The following is a 20,732-nucleotide window of genomic DNA, read 5'->3' as shown; positions in this document are numbered from 1 at the left end:
AGCAGCACTATCAAATAATAGCTGAAGTGGTTTCTGAGAATGCTGCTTGGCAAAAGCCCTTGCTTCTTGACAGAATGACATTTCACGGAGAAAGCAGAAAGATACAGGAAACTTTCATGTCATGGAGGCCTAAGGCTGATCCCTAGTGTCAAGTGTATTGAAACACGGAGACACTGCAAAAAAAAAGTGAGATGCTTGAACCTTGAAAAGGGTTCATTGAAAATGAGTGTTAAAGGAGAACAAAATGTCAATAGTAAGGATAATTTAGAGAGCTAGAATATGCAGGCAGAAGACAAAAAGTGATGAAAGGAGAGAAGTTGTCAGACTGCCATGGCAGATGCCAGAAGGCTATCATCGTCCATATGTATGCTACAGTCTTCATGACGGGAAAGTAAAACATGGGACAATTTTAAGCAGTTCCTCACCATTTGTCAAGATGAAAATCTTCACCTACACAGGGAAAAGCTGACGGCCCAGATATTCTTGAGAAATTACTGCAGCCCTGCGTGGAACTGCTGGCGTTTTCCCCTGCATCTATGACAACTCTGGACTTAGCTGGCAGTAACATTGTGTAAGTTCCAAACCAAACTGATGCTAACTGCTGGCTTATGCTCTGTATTTACACTCCAGAAATCAGCTGTTCCACAGGAATTTCTCTATATAATCTGCTCTGTAAACCAGTGTCAGTTTAGGCCCAGGATAAGTTTGGCAATTCTATTCATTCTGAAAGTCAGAGTTGAGTTTATTATCATATACATGAATGCCTATGTGCGATTTTTTAAAAAAACTTGCAGGAGCATCACATGCGCATAGCAACATATAAGCAACAGACAAACAAAAACAAATTAATCATTGATTTATGCAACTTTTACAGGGAAAAAAAGTTAAAAACAAAAATAAACAGAGTGCATTTTAGTGCAAAGTCCTCAAAGTGGTCAGAGTTGTTAAACTGTAGTGATTAGGATTGCATTGGTTAATTTAAGAACAAACTGTTGAAGGGAAGGAGCTGTTTTTAAACAAGGTGGTGTGGCTTTTTGGGAGAAGAGAAATATTGGCAGGTATTAAGTAAAACATGAGGCATCCACAAACTTTAAAATTTCTTGATAAATTTGACCACTGGCCTTGCCTGGGGGGCTTGCTTACAAGAATATCTGCTTATTGATGCAGACCACAAAGGACACTGGCTTCATTCAGGGTAGCTCCATGGAAACATTAGCTCCAGCTATACACAAACCTCGTGGGTAGGAGAAAGTGGGTACAGAGTAGTTCACTGCTGCCAGTATTTTAAGAATAAATATTGCTAAAATTTTAACACCATATTGAAAGATGATGAATGCAATAAACCTCCAACTAGCTGCAGGGCAGAGATGTAAATTCAAAATTCATAATGCTACCCATGGCTCCCAAACACAGCAGTTATTATATTTTGAAAGACAAAGTAACCCACTGATGGAAATCAATTTCTCAGCAGATTATACATATGACAGAAGGATTAATAAATTCTTTCACATCCTCTCATCATACAAAGAAAAATAAGACAAAGATTTTTAAAAAATGACAAAAGCCAACAACTTGCTGAATTGCTAAAATATGCTTTGATCATAATGGTTCTTACCTTAACTCTAGGATTATAGAGAGGTACAATAAGCAGACACTCAGTTCATGTCACAGGAATTTGGCACATACCATATTAAAATACATAGAATCCATTAATATGTCACAAGCTTATTTCTCTCCTGGTGAGGAGGAAGTTTTACAGAGTAGACCAACAGAAAACTAGTCATTTTCCAAACCAGAAGGGAGAGTTTTGTTATCCGAATTCCATTATCTCAAAATTAACTTGGACAAAGCACATTAATCTATGACCAAAATTCAGAGCACAAAATAAAACTGAAATGAAAAATTCTGAGATTGAGATGATGACCAAATATCCTTGATGTAGCCCAGCATCAAGTTGGGAAAAGCAGAATAAAACTAAAAAAAATAGTAACCAGTCACATTTTTCAAAATTACAGATGTAAGGAGACAAAAAGAAAATGTGATTTTACCAGAAGGGGAAGGAGTTGACTGAGAGTTAGCAGAACACAATAAACAGGGGGAAACCAGGAGAAAATAATTTCACTTCATTTTTCTATATGTTGTGTAATTTACGGTCTTTGCAGCAGCAGTACAATGCATTACATAATAATAGAAAAATTAAAATTACAGTAAATATATATTAAATAGTTAAATTAAATAAGTAATGCAAAAATAAAAAAAGGTAGTGAGAGTGAAGTGCTGTTCATGGGTTCAATGTCCATTTAGAAATTACGGCAAAGGGAAAGAAGCTGTTTGTGAATCACTGAGTGTGTGCCTTCAATCTTCTGTACCTCCTCCCTGATGCTAGCAATGATAACAAGGCATGACCTGGGTGATCGATGTCCTTAATGATGGATGTCACCTTTTTGAGGTATCGCTTCTTGAAGATCTCCTGGATACTATGGAGGCTTGTGCTCATGAAGGAGATGACTGAGTATATTTCAATCCTGTGCATTAGCCACCCCATACCAGACAGTGAAGCAGCCAGTTAAAATGTTCTCCACAGAAGATCTGTAGAAATTTGTGAGTGTCTTTGTAATAGCAGACTTATTACTTTTATGATAAAAAGCATCTATGCTGCTCTTTTCATTGCTACCAATTCACATTTTAAAGCCGCTCATAATTAAGCAAGAACTATGAAAATGCTTAGACTTCTTGAGGCTGTTCTGTGAGAATGTACACGTAGATGTATTACCATTTAGTGTTCTTTTTTCATTTGGAATTATTGGTTAGAATATCAGAAGTGCCGTTAATTGCGTACAGTATTCCTAGAAAATTTTCTGATCTCTGCTCCACTTGAGTGAGACTTTAAGAAATGCAGTCCCAAAGAGGTTAACCAAGATTCTGTTGATTTAACCTTCTTTGTGCTTTACTCAATAAAATGCCATTTGCATATCTGATGGAATAATTGCAGTAATTATTCACTATATTTGAAAAATGGGGTTCTGCGTAAAAATAGCTGTTCCCCAATGTTTCTTGAAAATTAGTGCATTTTTAAAACACTAAGTTTCCAGCTGAACTTAATTGACTTCCACAAGACTCATTTATCAATTATAAATTAGATTGCATTGAAACAACTGAAGTATTGTTTCAACAGCAAATACAAGAGATTCTGCAGATGCTGGAAATCAAGAGTAATACACACAAAATGCAAGAGGAACTCAGCAGGTCAGGCAGCATCCATGGAAATAAATAAAGTCCCATTACGTTCTTGATTAAAGATCTCAGACCAAAACGATGACTGTACTTCATTTCCATTGATGGTGCCTGGCCTGCAGAGTTCCTCCAGCATTTGTGAGTGTTGCTCAGATTTCCATCATCTACAGATTTTCTCTTCTTTGAAACTCTAAATCAACTTATTTATTCAATACACTGGCTTTAATGCTAGTTCCTTAAAGTTGTTATAGCCAGGGCTGGTAGCGGGGATGAGCTCCCACTACCTATTAAATACTCCCAAAGACATGCATCTGAAATAGCCTCGGACAACCAAGTTCAGCTCCTGGCCTTCACATGTGGCTTAGCCCAGTGGACCATTTCCACTGACAGGACAAGTGGCAAAGGCAGGTTACTGGCACCTTAAAACCTGTTGCTTTGGGCAGATTGTCTTATCAGCCAAGGTTGGCAGCTCATCTAGGAGAAGGAAAACTGTGACCTCAAACCTCTGCTACCTAGTCATTGAAAAGGCATAAGGAATAAACGCTAAGGAAAAATTCGGAGCTGGTGCATGTAAGACAGAACTACATTGAGTTCAACACTGACTAGCATTCCTTTGGATTCATCATCTGCATGAAGAGAGGCAGCCTGCTACACAGGCAACAGTTCACTCTCCATACACTATGTATCACATAGACAGCTAGGACACAACGTCCATGGTCAACCCCAACCAGCAGAGGACCTCTGACTGGCTTTAACTGCACAGTGTAGGGAAAATGTAGCCAACATTTCTGCATTAATGCTGAGTCCCGTCTCATGTGGAGAGAAATCATAACAAAATTGGTCCCGTGCAGTTTTTTAGTGGATGAGCGTTTTTACTGAAAAACAAAATAGCAAGTTCTCCACTGTCACTGTGTTTGTGTGCACAGAGCAAGCAAACATGCATCTTTTCAAAGAAATCAGTTCTCAGAATTCTCAATGTGACATGCTGTGGTTGAAATTCACCCATAGTCACTTGCTCTAAGCATGTAATCGTATAATGGTTATGTAACAAACTCCATTTGGACCTCAGTGAAATCAACCTGAATAAATGAATTACAATGCACAGCTGCTGCTACATTTTCATTTAATGCCAATGATGACTTTTAACAATAATCCAAAGCAGAAAATACAGTTCATCATACTTAATACAATGGAAAATGCTTATCAAGTTCAAGTTCATTGAAGTTTATTGTCACCTGATTGTGTATATATACAACCAAATGAAACAATGTTGCTCTGGGCCATAGTGCTTCCACAACACATATAATCACACACACTACATAAAACAAAATATTACCAAAATAAGTTAATAAAATAGAATTCAAAATGCATGTCTTGTACAACACAGGTAAACAGTAAATGTTACAGTAAAACATCTTGCTGTCCTAGTGATGAGACCTCGACGGTGACAGGTTATTCATTAAGCCTCACAGCCTGAGGGAAGCAGCTGTCACACAGGCTGGCAGTCCTAGTCCTGATGCTCCTGTACCTAATTTCTGATGGTAGTGGATCAAAGAGATTGTGGCATGGGTGGTAGGGATACTCAATGATGCTTTGGGCCCTTCGTTAACAATGCTCCCAGTCAAATGTCACAAATAGGGGGGAGGGAGTCCCTGGAGATCCTCCTGGCAGCTTTTAGTTCCTCTGTAGGGTCTTGCAGCTTCCATCCCACACAACGATGCAGCCAGAGAGGAACAGTCAATGGTGCTCTTGTAGAAAGTTGTTAGAATGGAGGTACTGAGCCTTGCACACCTCGATCTCCACAGAAAGCATGGACACTGCTGTGCCTTCTTGACTAATGAGGTGTTGTGGATCTAGGGTAAGATAAAGCACACCAACAAACTTTGTGCTCTTCACTCGCTCAACGGCACAGCTATTGATGAGCAGTGGAGAGTAGTTGACCTGTGCCTTCCTGAATCCGCAATCATCTCCTTTGTCTTGTCCACGTTGAGACTCAAGTTGTTCTCACCCCATTTGTCAAGCCTCTCCACCTCCTCTCTGTATGCCGACTTATCATCGTTGCTGATGAGGCCGATCACGGCTGTATCATCCGTGATGTGGATGTGGCAATGCAGTCACCCTGGGGGACACTGGTGCGCAGTGTAATGTTGCTGCCATCTCAGACTGATCGGGGTCTTACCCTCAAGAAGTCTAAGATGCAGTTACTGAGAGGGACATCTGGGCAGTTCATCGTCCAGCTTCTAAAGGATGATCATGTTAAAAGCTGAACTGAAGTTGATGAGCTACATGCTGCCATATGAGACATTGTTCTTCAAGTGGCACGGGATAATGTGCAGGGCCAAGGCTATGGCATCATTGTGGACCAATTTGAAAGGTCGGTGAACTAGAATGGATCCAACATAGCTGGAAGGTGGGATTTTGTATGATCCATTATCAGCCGTTCAAAGCACTTCATAATTGTTGAGGTCAGTGCCTCTGAGCAGTTAATCGTTTAGCCCAGTTACTGTCGCTCTCCTGGGCACTGGAATGAAGCCTGCGGTGGCAGGGGACTGTAGCAAACAGATAGTAAAGATGTCTACTCGGACCTCTATTAACTGGGCTGCACAGACCCTCGGCACCTTTGACTAGGTATGTTGTCCGGCCCCACAGTCTTGCATGGATTTACCCTGGCTAGGATCTTACTCTCCTCAGCTGCAGCCAGACTAGATGCCTGTTCCTCAGTGGGAGAGGGAGTTTTCCTCAAAGTCACATTATTCATTGTATCAAATCATGAATAGAAGGCCTTCAACCTGTCAGGAAGGTAGACATCATTGTTGTTGATGTGCAGGGTGGACATGTAATCTGCTATGCTTTGTATTCCTTGCCATATGTGCCGGGTGCCTCTACCGTTACTAAGGTGTCTGAATTTTCTGTAAGTGCCCTTTCTTTCCCTTCCTGATGGCATGGCAGAGCATGGCTTTTGCTGACAGAGTTATCTTATCCCCTGATTTGAAGGTGGGGTCCTGATCCCTAAACTGTGCATAAGTCTCTGCAGTCAGCCATGGTTTCTGTTTGCCCTGGCGATGTAGTGTTTAATCACGGTAATGTCGTCAATTCATTTTCCAATGTAGCAAGTTGCCGATCGATTTTGACATGATGAATGTAGGTAGCCACCTTCCTGAATATGGTCCAGTCCCTGCTTTCAAAGCAGTCCTACCGTGCTGAGGTGGCACCTTCTGGCCACGTCCTGATTTCCCTGTAAACTAGTTTGACTCGTTTAACAAGTGGTCTACATGCAGTGATTAGCAAAATGGCTATGTAGTCTGACGGCAGGAGGTGAGGCTCCCCGAACGTTCTTATAGGTCAGGTCTGGTATTTTCTATTCTCTGGTTGCAAAGTTGGCCTGTTGGTAGAACTTTGACAGGACTATTTCTAAAGTGGCATGATTTAAGTCACCAGCAATAATGAAGAGATCATCGGGGTGAATGGCTTGGAGGTCACAGACGGTACCATCATACTCCTGCAACGCTTCCCCAGAACTAGCACAGTGGGCGGATGTAAACATCAACAATCACAATGCCAGTGAACTCCCTCAGTAACTTAAAGGGCCTACACGTCAATATTTTAAAACTCTAACTGCGGTGAGCAGCGGGCCATTACTACCAAGGTGTTCACACATCAGTTCTTATTGAACATGGATGCGCAGACCTCCTCCAAGGGTATTACTGGAGGTCGCAGCATTTCTGGCTGCTCAGAAGGAAATTAGACTTTCTAACTGGATGACAGAGTCTGAGAGCCACGTTTCTGTCAGAATGGGAGTGCAGGATTCCCTCATCTCAGACACAGATGCAGGTACTTCAGCTTATTTTCTAGCAATCAGACATTAGCAAGTAGAATTGTGGGGAGTGCAGGAATCCACTTGAAATCTTGCTTCAATACCAGATCACTTACTGAATTTCTACATCCTCGTACGCCACTTGCACAATCATAACTAAAATCCTAAAGAATGGGATTCCACAAATATAAAAGTTCATTTTCAGTGCCAAATAAATTTGGCAGTAGTTAAGATTTATTCACTTGCACATGGCTGTAAAGTTCTTCATTCTCCTTCCCAGTATATTTAATAGATATCAATGTCTAATTTCATGCTTCTCCAAGTAATTCAATGCCAAGTCACTTGGCAAGGTATCAGTCCCAACAAAGCTTCTGAAGAAGCTGGGTGACTCAAACAGCAATCCCCTGATTTCTGTGTTTAACCACCAAAGTGCAGATACCACAAGTTGCTGTCCATTTTTAACAGCAGCTACTTCTCATAGCCTCACCATTCTTCTTCAAGCAACGTATGAGCCCTCATCTATTCTTGAAAATTGCATTGTTTATATAATCATACCTTTGCCTGTTTTTTTTTAAGTAGTAGCACTTTCCCATTGATGTATGAATTAATGAAAGTAACTTTAAACCTATTTTTTCAATGCATTAGTTATAGCTCACTGCAGCCAGGCTAGGAGTTTGGCATTTTGGATTTCTGAGGTGTGATGTTGATCTTTGTTGTTTCCAGGGGAGCTGCTGTACAATAATGTACTCCGTCAAGCTAATGTGTTTTAATTACTGTAGGAAATTAGAATGCATAATCATACATGTCAATTATAAGCATTTCATGTCAACACCCTCATTTTCAAAGCCAGTCATCCTCTAATGACAAATCAGTTCAGTGCAGTTTGTGCTCCTGAGTCTAGACCAGATAGACCCACCCCTACATTTCAGAACAGCCATGGAATAACTAGCTAACACTGTGCATTTTTTCAACACTCAAGAAGGAGCTCTGTTCACTGTACTCAGGCATGGTGTTTCCCCATTTAATGCTTGGGAATTCACAAAGAGAAAAATAGGGCCAACAAGCATTCTGCTGGGGGGATTACCGTGCATCAGCCTCCTCCTCTGTTCACAGAACAAAGAAAATAAAGGATATGGATAACCAACCTATTTGGATAGTCCAAGTGGGTCAAAATGGGCAAATGGAATGTTAGCCTTCATTGCTAGAGGGATTGAACTTGACAGCAGGGAGGTTATGCTCCAACTGTGCAAGGTACTGATGAGGCCACACCTGGAGTACTGCGTGCAGTTCTATCTCCTCACTTGAGGAAGATATACTATCTTTAGCAGGAGTGCAGATGAGGTTCACCAGGTTGATTCCAGAAATGAGGGGGGTTAAGCTAAGAGGAGAGGTTGAGTTGCCTGGGATTGGACTCACTGGAATTCAGAATAATGAGAGGAGATCTTTTAGAAACATATAAAATTATGAAAGGGATTGGTAAGGTAGAGGTCAGAAAGTTGTTTCCACTGGTAGGTGAGACTAGATTTAGGGGGAATAGCCTCAAGATTCGAGGGAATAGATTTAGGACGGAGATGAGGAGGAACTGCTTTTTCCAGAGAGTGGTGAATCTGTGGAACTATCTGCCCAATGAAGCAGTGGAGGCTACCTCAGTAAATATACTTAAGACAAGGTTGGACAGATTCTTTCATCATAGGGGAATTAAGGGTTATGGGGAAAAGGCAGGTAGGTGGAAATGAGTCCATGGCCAGATCAGCCATGATCTGATTGAATGGTGGAACAGGCTCAACGGGCCAGATGGCCTACTCCTGCTCCTATTTTTTGTAGTATGTTCTCAAAGCAGATCATGAAGAGAAAGGTAAAGAACAGATGGACACAGTTCAGTACAATCTTCATTGATAAGTCTTCTGTCACATATAGGCCCAAGCAGCCAGACAATGTTGGCTGGTTTCCTTCCTGAACAACATGACTGAAACAATTGAATTTTTAACAACAATCTGGTTGATACTTGGCTGAAATGCCCAAGGCTAGACTTAATTACTTGAATTTAAGCTCCTCAGCCATAGTTAGTTGAATTTATGTTCAGATCTCTGCATAGATGGATGGCAATTCTGAATCAATATTCCAGCAATTTAACCCACTGTTCTAACAGACTGAATAAATCCTTGGAACAAGCAAGCAAAGAAAGTAACATGATAGCATGAAATCTGTGGGGCAGGAAGAAACACCAACAGCCTCTAAGTGCTATCTTAAACGATTTAGTTGAGGAGAATGTAATTAGAGCCATAGAGTTATACTGCATTGAAACAGCTCTTCAGCCCCTCTCACCTGGGCTGACAAATGTATTTGAATGAAAGAGTACAAGGAAAGAGGGGTGGAAATCTTTACCACATAAGCTTCACAGGGGTCTTTCAGAATGTGTGGAAATGCCTGAAACCAATACAACTAGACCCCAAGATGAAATTCCTTATCTTGTTAGAAATGGTTTACCTGCACAATTGCAAACAGTTCTAGAATGTTTGTAATGAATTCTTATTTCATTATTTAGCTGAACATTGTCCCCTTGGGCTGTGGGGACAAATTTGTAAAGGGACACTGGATCTTCCACTTTATTTAGTAATCATTTTAATAGAATGAGGCAGTGAGCAATTAGGATTATGCCATAAACCATTCATCATAACTATCAGATGCCTTTGTTCACCATGCAAGAAGAGTCAATTGGCATGAAAATCAAGAGAGGATCCATCTTAGTAATTAGACCATGATACAATGTCCTGGCAATTGATGGAATTACAAAGATTCAAAGATTACAAAGATTTGTTTTTTCCATGCCCACAAAACAAGGAAAACCATGAAACCCAATGAAAAACGTCAATCCCTCTGAAGCACAAAAAAGAATGAGTGAGAAACACAGAACATAAAACACAAATTTAAAAGTCCAGGCATAATCGGTTCAGCTCAGTGTTCAAAGAAAGGAGAAACCAGACACCATAGACGTGAACTACAGGCATCAACCCACAAACTGCATCCATTAAGGAAACAGTATTCAAACAATTTTTTAAAAAAGGTGGGGACTATAATTGGGTATAAGTTCACTGTAGATAAGAGAAGGTATGGCATCTTTGTGAAATGGTAACCGTAAGATAAGAAATGCAAATATAATTTATAATGTAACTCATGCATTTACCAATATATTGGAAATTGGCTGGACATTTTTTGAAGAACAAAAGGGGACAGTTTTTCCAAATTCCTGATTAGTCATCAAGAAACACCTTGAAAAACTAGTTTTAATCCCTTAGTCTCAGTTTTAATTGACAGCCATCTTATGTGTAATCAACTACCATATTTCCATGTCACAAAAGTGACTGCAGTTCAAATTATTTAGGAGAAATATTCATTTAGAAAATCTTCAGACAAAAAAGGTAGGCTTATTACACAGGTTGCTACCCTTTCCATTTACTTAACCCTAATGAATCTAAGTAGTTTTCCTTTTATTCATACTACCTTTTTTTTCTTTACTAGTTAAAAATAAACACAAGGGAATTGCTTTACTTACATAATCTTCAATAAATAGCATTTCAGTTAACAATAATTGGGAAAAATCACACATCAGTCTACAGCTGGTGCAATTTTATCATCTTCAATTGAACTAAATGGTGGAAAGTGAGTATAACCAGTGATGGATACTTTCAAACCACTTAGTATTGGTGACCAAAGCCAAATGTATCCCCTCAGGGTGTTTTAATCTCAGGATAAATGAAGCATTCACTTTAAAGAAGCAATTATTAGGACAAAATCAAATTTACTTCAGACCTCAGGGTATTGGATTTAGATAACGATAAAGTTAAATAGTAGGTCTAGGAGTTTATTCAATTGCCTTGTGGGTCAGGAAACAGTTTTACTTGACTAAATTAATCTATTGACAGAAATGCTCCCAAAAATGGTGCAGTGCTTTTGAAAATTAGTTTAACACTAATTATGCATTAGTTTCTGGACATGTTGTTGTTTATTAGGAAATTGAGCTCCTCCTTATTCATAGAACTGTCCACAGTATTTCTATAGGATTTTTAACCTAACCATTTATGAAAGACAATGATTTTCACTTATTCACAAAATCAGGTTTTGCATTTTGCAAATGACACTACTCTATTTAAAGGATTTACGCTCAAACAGTATTCTTCGCACTCACTGAGACTTGTGGTCTTGAAAGATTTCAAATACATCTTCAGAAATGTGCCTTGACCACTTAGCCAGTGAAAGTCTAGGGACAGTCATTTATAGTTTTCTAGGCTCCAGAATAATCTGGACAGCTACCATTTACTTTCGCTACTCCTCAAAATTTGCTTCTCACTCTTTCGTTAAGGAGGTCACCTGAACTCCATATCCAAAGAGACAGAAATATCCACTTTATCCACAGCCTAAAGGTGGTTGGACAAGGAGGGTAGAGACAGACAGTAGATAGCAATCAGACTTCTCCAGTATAGAAAATACTCAAATATTCCTGATAATCTCTTGCTGTAACCCTGTGTCCCCCCTGGACAAAGAACATGCTGCCTAAAGTACTGTACTCTATCAGTCTATCCAGATCATTCTGACCCTATGGGAACACTCTCCTAACTCCCGTCCTGATATTGTGGTATCACCACCCTATGGCTGGAAGAGTTGCATTTATTGTGGTACAGGATACAGGGATCACAGCTGCTGGGTGCATGCTAAGAACAGTGAGAACCTACAACGTGCCCGTGGGGAACACAGAACTGAGACCAACAATGTTACACAGACAGAAGCAGTTACTTCCCCCAAGCTGTCAAGTTGAACAACCTTCCAGCCATTAACCTACCCAACCAGCCAAGGTTTCATAAACTCTGATGCTACCTAGAATAGTTCCAATTGCCAAGAGTCACTTTGACACCTGGTCATTTCCTGCCAGAGTTATCTTATGTTCAAATGCTCCTGCACCTAGCATCATTTTATGTACATGCAATCAGCTAATGTACATAGGCTAATATTGAGAGGGATAAAGCTAAGAGCTGGAATGTTTGAGAAGACAGGCCTCCTCTTCCTGTCTTCTCCCATCATTTCGGATTTCCCCGTCCCCCTCTCACTTTCAAATCTCTTACTATCTTTTCTTTCAGTTAGTCCTGACGGCGTTAGTACAGAAATACGAACAGTACTTCTTCCGATAGATGCTGCCTGGCCTTCTGCATTCCACCAGCATTTTGTGAGTGTTGCAGTAACAATCATTTTCTCTTTTACACTTGTGTACTGAACAATGACAATAAACAATCATGAATCTTGAATTATTGATTCAACAACATTGTTCTGTGAGCTTCCCAACTTAAGTTCCTGTTTTTTCTGTGACTTGCACAAACAACATTATAACCCACAGCTGTGCTTTCAAATGCCAGATAAATGATAAAGAGCCAATTTTGTCTTGAGAAGTTAACTTGTCTCAAGTCAACGACAGGACTTTTTTGGATGTTTAAAAACCTACAAGATGAAAGTTAAAATACAATAGGAAAGAAGAGAAAGTAACCATGGGGTTCTTAATGAACAGAAAATTGGTTTTGAATTATTTATTTATTTAGTTAGTTAGTTAGTTATTCATATATGCACAGAATATGTCCTTCCAGCCTTTCAAGTCACACCCAGAAATGGCTCGATTCAATCCTAGCTTAATCATGGGGAAATTTACAACAACCAATTAACATTCCAAATCTTTGGAATGTGGGAGGAAACCCGAGCACCCGGAGGAAACCCACACTGTCAAAGGGAGAATGTACAAACTCCTTACAGACAGCAGTGAGAATTATATTGATTGCAGGAAGTAATGCTCTGAATAGCTTGCTGTAGATTCATTGTTTATATTTATTAATTTTTTAAATTTAAAGATAAAGCATGATGACATGGCTTTCCAGGGCCCAACAAACCTGCACCACCCAATTACACCCATATGACCAATTAACTATTAAACGGAGCATCTTTAAAATGTGCGAGGAAAAGGACAACAGCAGAACTGGACACTCTACCACTGTAATACTGTTATGCTAACAGATATGCTATCATGACATCTTTCAACACTGTTAAGACTAATTTTTGACAATATACTTTGTTACCTTTTATGCCTCAAACATATCAATCAAAAAGCACTTGACAAAAATTATGGAGGTCAGGCTTCCTTTATCGTGCATTCTTCCACATCTTTATTGACTGGTTACTGAAAAGTCAAGCTATACTCAGTACACCTATCTGTCTAGAATTTAAAGCACTTGAATCTGTCAGAAAGTCCATAAGCAAGATTAGTACAGAAGCATCTCCTGGTAAGCTCTTGTATTATGATTATGAAAGCAAGAAATCTTTTAAATAAATACTACAGGTAATAATCTGAGACAGGAGGCATGAGAATATAACCATCCCTCTATCATCCTACTCTACTGATTACAACAGTTTGTCTGATTCTGTAAATTGTATGCCAGGAAGAGCTGAAATTCCAGTTTAACATCAGAACAAGATAGATCTGATGTTGCACACATTCTCATATTTTACCCCTTCCACCCTTTTCATAGCATCTGGGAAAATGCATCTCCCAAGGAAAATGTTAGAAATTTCCTGTAATTCATAACATCAAAACAAGATGAAAGAGTATAAATTAGAATTGCCACTTTCCTGAAAATGAACAAAGAGTCATTACAGCTTTTCATTCCATAATGACTAAATAGGCACAGTTTACCTCATCTCTTTGTCAATCACCTGTCCTGCTGATTGTTTGAGACAACAGAAAAACTCCCATCTTCTGTTTCAGAATAAAATAGGTTTTTAAAAGTTAATGAATTCAACGCAAAGTATCATATTTTGATACATAAAAACTAACTTTGTCACATGTGCATTAAAATGTCAAAGCATACAGTGAAGCATTATTCTGTGTCAATAACCACAGGCCAAGGATTGTGCTGAGGGCAGCCCACGAATTTCACCACATTCCTGGCACCAATACAGCATGCCCACTTAATAACCATAATAGTATGCCTTTTGGAAAGTGGGAGGAAACTCATGTGGTCATGGAGAGAATGTACACTTCTTACAGATGTGAGCGATGAACTCCAATCAAAGATCACTGGTGCTGAAAAGAGATTGCACGGACCTCTATGCTATCATGCCACATATTTCAGTTTTATTTCTAAGTGGTGATTACAGATCAAGTTTTGCTTTGAAAATTAAGCAAAAATCAAATGTACAAGGCTCTATCTCAGGCCTAGCACTCACTTCTATTTACTTTTATTTTTTTGTCAGAAGATGGCCGACTTGGTGAGGACCCTCATTGACTGTTTCTGAGCTGAACAGACAGACAGTCACACAGGCCAATCAGAGCCTTCACCAGTCTCCTACAACACTCTTGAAAACCTCATTTCCAGGTCTTGACCTCTCTGAACACCACTAACTCACCACGATTGAATAATTCATTGATATCACTGGGTTCCAGGAAATGTCTGAATGAGTAAGACATCAGGAAAGAAGAGCAACTCTGGCTTAGTCTGGGAAGAAAATGAGAGTACTAAGCTTTGGTTTCAGTGGGGTGAATATTTACAGTATGTATTTTGTAAGAAGCTAACCTAGGATGTAGGATTTCCTGTGTATGTGTGTAAATATATAATATATTTCAAATATACCCTTCCATTAGGATATGAGATGGGGTCAGAGTGGTTGTGAGGCTCCCACACATCCTAGCCCTCAAAATGAAATAGCCAACAAATGCCTGCAAATATTTCCAAAATCACTCAGAAATCCAAACATAACAAATTAGTGCATGAGGAAGTCACATGGTCCTAAATCCATGCCTGATGCAAAACTCATGAGGACCATGCCTAGCAAACTTAAGAATGGAGCACATCTGTCTATAAAATGTGAACAGTGCACTTACAGGCACAGACTGTCAGTGAGCCACAGATAGAAGTTGAATCTAACTTCCTGGACTCCACTTCACAATTTTTGTTAAATAATAAAAGACAACTTCCAACAGAAAATACAGAGTTCACAGAAGTTAGGTAGTTGGTCAGACTTTAATTCAAATGCTGAAAATGGCATGTCCTACCATGAGCCTGAGTCATGCTGTAACTGAAGACCCAACACCCCGAAGTATCACATGGTATCATAGGCAAGAGCATAAAACCATTCCACTTTCAATTCTGTTCTGCTATTCAGCAAAATTAAGGCTGATCGAAGTATCACTAACATTCCTTTATCTACAATGTAACCATATTTGGATTCATATTACTTTTATATAGATATAATTTCCTTCCTATGGGTGAAAATTAACTAATGGGTATCATCATTATATGCATGTAATTGTAATATAATCTTGAAGCAATAACTTGGAAAGAATTCCATTTGCGTGTCATTTTATAATAGTGTACAAAAATGCAGAAACATCCTCTAACATTCTCCAAAATATCAATATTTTACTAATATAAGAAGGGACTATGATTAAAAAAAGACCGTTACAGCTATACTCGAGATTATTCTCCTTATTGTAATGTCATTTCATTTTAAAAGCTTTTATTTAGAAATAGTGCACAATCTGGAACTACTACCTGATTATTCCTTTACTGTAATTCACATGAAATCAATCAAATGCTCAAAAAGTTATGAAGTCTAAAACAGATATCCAATACAATTTCACATTCTATTCAGCTGAAATAAAACATACAAAGAAGGAGTTTGAGGAGGTTTGGTTTGTCACCAAAGACTCTAGCAGATCTCTACAGATGTACATGGAAAGAATTCTGACTTGTTGCACCACCACCTGGTATGGAGGCCCCAGTGCACAGGATCAAAAGAGACCGCAAGAGGTTGCAGACTCACCCAGCTTCATCGCGGGTGCAGCCTCCTCACCATCGAACATCTTCAAAAGTCAGTGTCAAGACCTCCACCATTCATGACAAGCCCTCTTCTCTTTACTACTATAAGGGGAACTAAGGAGGTAAAGATGTCTAAAAATCCATATTCAATGTTTTAAGAATAGTTTCTTCCCCTCTACCATCAGATTCTGAATGGTCCATGAAGACTACCTCACAACTCTACTTCTGCACTGTTTCTTTGCACCTTGTTCTGATGACACACAATTAAACTAAAAGCCTGTTTTACTCTGCATGGATGCTGCTTGACCTGTTGGGTCTTTCCCCTTTTTTTATTTACATCTTCTTATTCCAGAGATAGCACGATTCAATAAGTGAAACATTTCTAGGAAACCTGAAGAGATTCCTCCAGAGGATTGCCTATGACGTGGCACCAGCAGCAAAAACATGTTGCATAAAGCCAGACTTGAAATGCAACAGATGTGTTTATAACTGTGCTACATTGCCTACAAAGTGGGAGGCATAAAGATGTCCATTACTGTCAACCTCCATTTTGCTTTTAATGAATAGTATTATGCACATTTTTGCCACAGCACGCTTGCTGCTGTTTAATATCAAGTCCATGAGCAAATGATTCCGCTCTAAGCTCACAATATTATCTTTATACTAATCTAATCATTGATAATCTGGAAACACTTTGCTAATAACTACTAACAGCGTGGCTGGTTATGATTTTCCTCTTTAATCTTCAATGGGATCTAACATACTGTCCGCCAGAAATCAAAGGGTTAATCATCACTTGGCTGAAGCAATAAAGTCTGCTGTAATAAATCTATCTGAAAGGATGTTCATAAGTACATTATTCTAACCCCCAACTGCAATTGCTGTTCGCTGCAGCTAATAAATTCCAACTATTGTTAAATCAAATACAATAAAACCCGTTTTAGTTAGATTACAATCGTCACCATGACCAAGGGCATATCTGAAGGAATAATTGGGTGTCTCTCTGTTAAAATGTCTCCACTAACTCCTGTTTGAAGTCCAGTATCGTATGCTTTATGTAGGAGTTGGGGGTGGGGGGGGGGGGTAAAGGAAAAAAGGATCATTCGGCATTGAGTTATAAACCCGATCTTCTGCAACTTAAGACAGAGCTGTTTATCTTTATTTATGAAGGCGATATATCTCTGAATTCCTCTTCAGTGGCAAAGGGTATTTTCATATGTCTGCCTGCTAGGACATTTTCAAATTTAAATCATGATGCAGAGAGTTCGTGTAGAACGCAAGATAAATCAATTCCAATGTTTTGGAAAATAAGCCACAACTGGTATGACTTTAAGTAAGTCAACGCTGCTAAAATCACGCAGACTCTTTATAAGACGTTCGGTTCTTAACACAAATACGCCGACCTTTACATTCCACCGCAAAGCCCAATTATACTTTCGTGAATAATGTTACTGTTGGATACGTCTATACCCGACAAAAGGCTTTAGAAAACCCAAAAATAACTTTGGAAGTCAGTTTGCTGCAAATAGAGCACGTTATCTTCTTCATAGCACTTTGTATTACAGATTTCCATTAGTTCTAAAACTAACCACTGTGTTTTTGGGCCGATAGTGAACCATGACTACTTAAAATCCTGACCTACCTCGGAGAGAACGGTAGCGTGAAGTGTGCATTAAATCCGATGAAATCAATCCTACTAAAACTCGGGGCTGCGAGTGAGTCGCTGTTTTTCAGGACCGTACCTGCCCAAACGCAAAGTTCTGGCCACGTTCCCTCGTCCATGCACTCCAGCGAAGGATTTAACCCTTGCATCCGTCCTTTCAGCACCATGGACAGATCAACACTGATCCTATTCAGCACCATGGACAGATCAACACTGATCCTATTCAGCACTCTCGCCAACCCATACACCGCTCATTAGTTTCAATATCGCCTGGCATAATTGAGGGAGCCCTTTCATTTCTGAGCTGCTGTAATGGCTAGGTAGTGGCGCTGCTGTGTGCTATCAATTAAACAAGAGATTAACAACCTATTTCACGCCTGCTGAAAACGCAATCCCGGCAGATTCCGTACACTGCAGATCTCTACCAATTACGATATGAACTGCTTAAAAATATTAGACGTTCCCCGCATTCCCCCAGAGTGACCGACCGGTAGTTACCAATCTAACAAGCCCTTTCCTTTCGAGATGAAAAGTACCGTTCACTTCGACCATAATACGTGGGGTTCTCTTGGAAAGCAAGTACTGTTGCGTACATAACTTTTAATTTTTGTTAAATATAATTTAAGCTATTTTTAACCTACCCACTTTAATAGTTTCTGCTCGGTCTTGTATATCGGGTTCCCACCGATCGCTCGGTAAACTGCAGCCCGCTGTAGTCTGGGAACTCAAAGCGCGGAACTGCATTTTAAAATAAGGAGAAATACACTGCAATAGGTTGAGTTTGCCCCTACCTTGATACAGGATACTGAGGCTGAGATAGCCAAAGCGATTTTAATTCAGTTCGCTTGTTGTACTGTCTCCGGTTTAGATTTTCTCTCTGGCATTCGCACACCAGCATTCGCCTCTAAAAACGTCCAGGCGCCTGTTATTTGGAGCAAGAAGCAGTGGGATCGCCCAGGATGCTGGAGAGACCCACCGTCTAACTAGGCTGGAAAGTATCCATTCATGAGAAGAAGCAGATCTCCAAGGGTCGTCTAAAGCCTTTCCATTCCTCCACACCAGTGATTCAGGCGGAGAAACTGAGCCTAACTGTATAAATACCCTACGCAACACGACACGTCTTGTAATGAATGTCTTCAGTTCCTATCCAGCTCGCGGAGTGACTGTAAAAAGAGCCAGAATCCGGAGGTGCCAGGCGGTCGGAGCCGATTATTCTACAGTTAAACAATTCCACTCGTCATAACACAGTGCACTTTCCTTAATGTGATCGAATCCCTTCAACTTAGCGTGAAGAGATTTTCATTTTACCAAAAAGAAATTGGATTTCTCACAGAGTACCGTGATTTAAGAAATCGATCGCATTCTGCAGTAACCGTGCTCCGCTCGGAATGAAATCTTACAACTGTATTCTGCTTGTTGGCTCCAGGCATTCGTTTACATCGGTTTGTAGAGCAGAAGTCTTCACTAATGACCACAAGCGGACGGGCTTCATATTTTCTTTCACCAGAGCAACATATGTGATGCTACAAATAAAAGCGCCGTCTCGCTACCGTTTCGAATCCTGTACCACTCCTTGCTGCCAGTACACTTAAACTAAAGCGTTATCTTTGCAGGCATCATCTGGCATCTGTAGCCCACAGTTTGCATCAGAGGTGCAGTGCCGGTTTTCCACCGGCCTGCCAGTCAATGTTATTTCAGCTCCATTCACTGCCTGAACAACCTGGGATTTGGTTGTATTGGGCTGGCTCTGAAATAGATCACCATAGTAACATGTTACCTGCAATAAATCTTAAAATAAACATTAAAGTTATTCCAACCAAGCGCGGAATTTAGTGCATGTTAAACCACTATTGGCATTCAATAACGGAATGGGGTAGTACAAATGTGGCGGAGTATGTGGGTTTCGCTGAAAGGAAATCCCAGTCCCAAAAGAAGCAATAAGTCTTCTGCTTCTGAATGCTACAGCGAAGTTAAAAACCACCGTGCAATATTGGTTTTTTTTAAAATGCAAAATACCTCCAGCTTCAACTTAAACACAAATTCATATGACTCAACCGGCGGGCTCTTGCGAGGGCTCCCGTCTGAGGCGAGGATGGGCGAGTCTAGTTTGTGCCGATAGTTCAAAATAATATAAAGAAAGGCTAAGAATGCCAAATCTTCGTGCACTAAGAGGTTCTCAAGTCAGTCCAGGATCCTTGCAGTCCTTCCAAATCATGAAACAACTTCATAGACTGCAGGTTCAGTACGTCTGACGTGCGGGGAGAACTGTTGGATTTCAATTCAGCCGAGAATAGAGTATTATTACTGAATCTCTAATATTATTTCGTTATTAATGGTGGAAGGTGATTCTGTTAACGGATGTATATATTCATCCAAAGGGATAGACCAGAAGCACAGAAATAGCCGTATAAGTATCTTGTGCGTAGTCGTACAAATAAACAACACATTTAGTTAAGCTCCCAGAAGTTCTTTATTTTTGAAATCACACACACAAAAGCTTCAACTTACAATGGTTCCATATTTTGTTTACTTGGCATTCTGTACTTTAAACAGTTAAAAAAAAAATAAAATGAGGGAGCTGTGTATGCTATTACACTCACCTTAAAATTAACCTAGGTAAAGGATATTTTAACTGACATTTGAGAAGGTTAGAATTCGATTGATTGAGAGTGTTCTCCTGTACTGTAGACTGCGGTACGATTTACAAGCAACTGATGTTAATGGATAATTACTACAACTCATTTAGATGGTTAACCTCGATGTGACACCGAATCCTATTAATCCACTTGTAACTAATTTAATATTGACTCGATTCTGGAAGGACACGTTGTTCGTCAAAACAATGTTGAAAAGATACCTGGGGCTTCATATCGTAAGCCAGTTTCGTGCAATTGCCGAGTTCTTGTATAATTGAGCTCATCAGCACAGCACGAGATGGCATTGCTCATACGTTCACAAAAGTTTGCAACCGAATTCTTCATCCTTTCAAAACGAAACAGAGGATGGCGCTCTGTTTGGCGGATTAAGGCGCCGTCTAGTGCTCAGATTTGAGACAACTATCGATTATTTAGATCAGAACAACTTCCTGCTGCTTCTCTAGCAATGCTGAGGCCAGGCGGATAGTCTCCCCTTGAAAATCTATATCCCTATTTAACAAGCGTCAAACAAA

Source organism: Hypanus sabinus, chromosome 25 (assembly GCF_030144855.1).
Source record: "Hypanus sabinus isolate sHypSab1 chromosome 25, sHypSab1.hap1, whole genome shotgun sequence".
NCBI lineage: Eukaryota > Metazoa > Chordata > Chondrichthyes > Myliobatiformes > Dasyatidae > Hypanus > Hypanus sabinus.
This window is presented reverse-complemented; position numbering follows the sequence as displayed.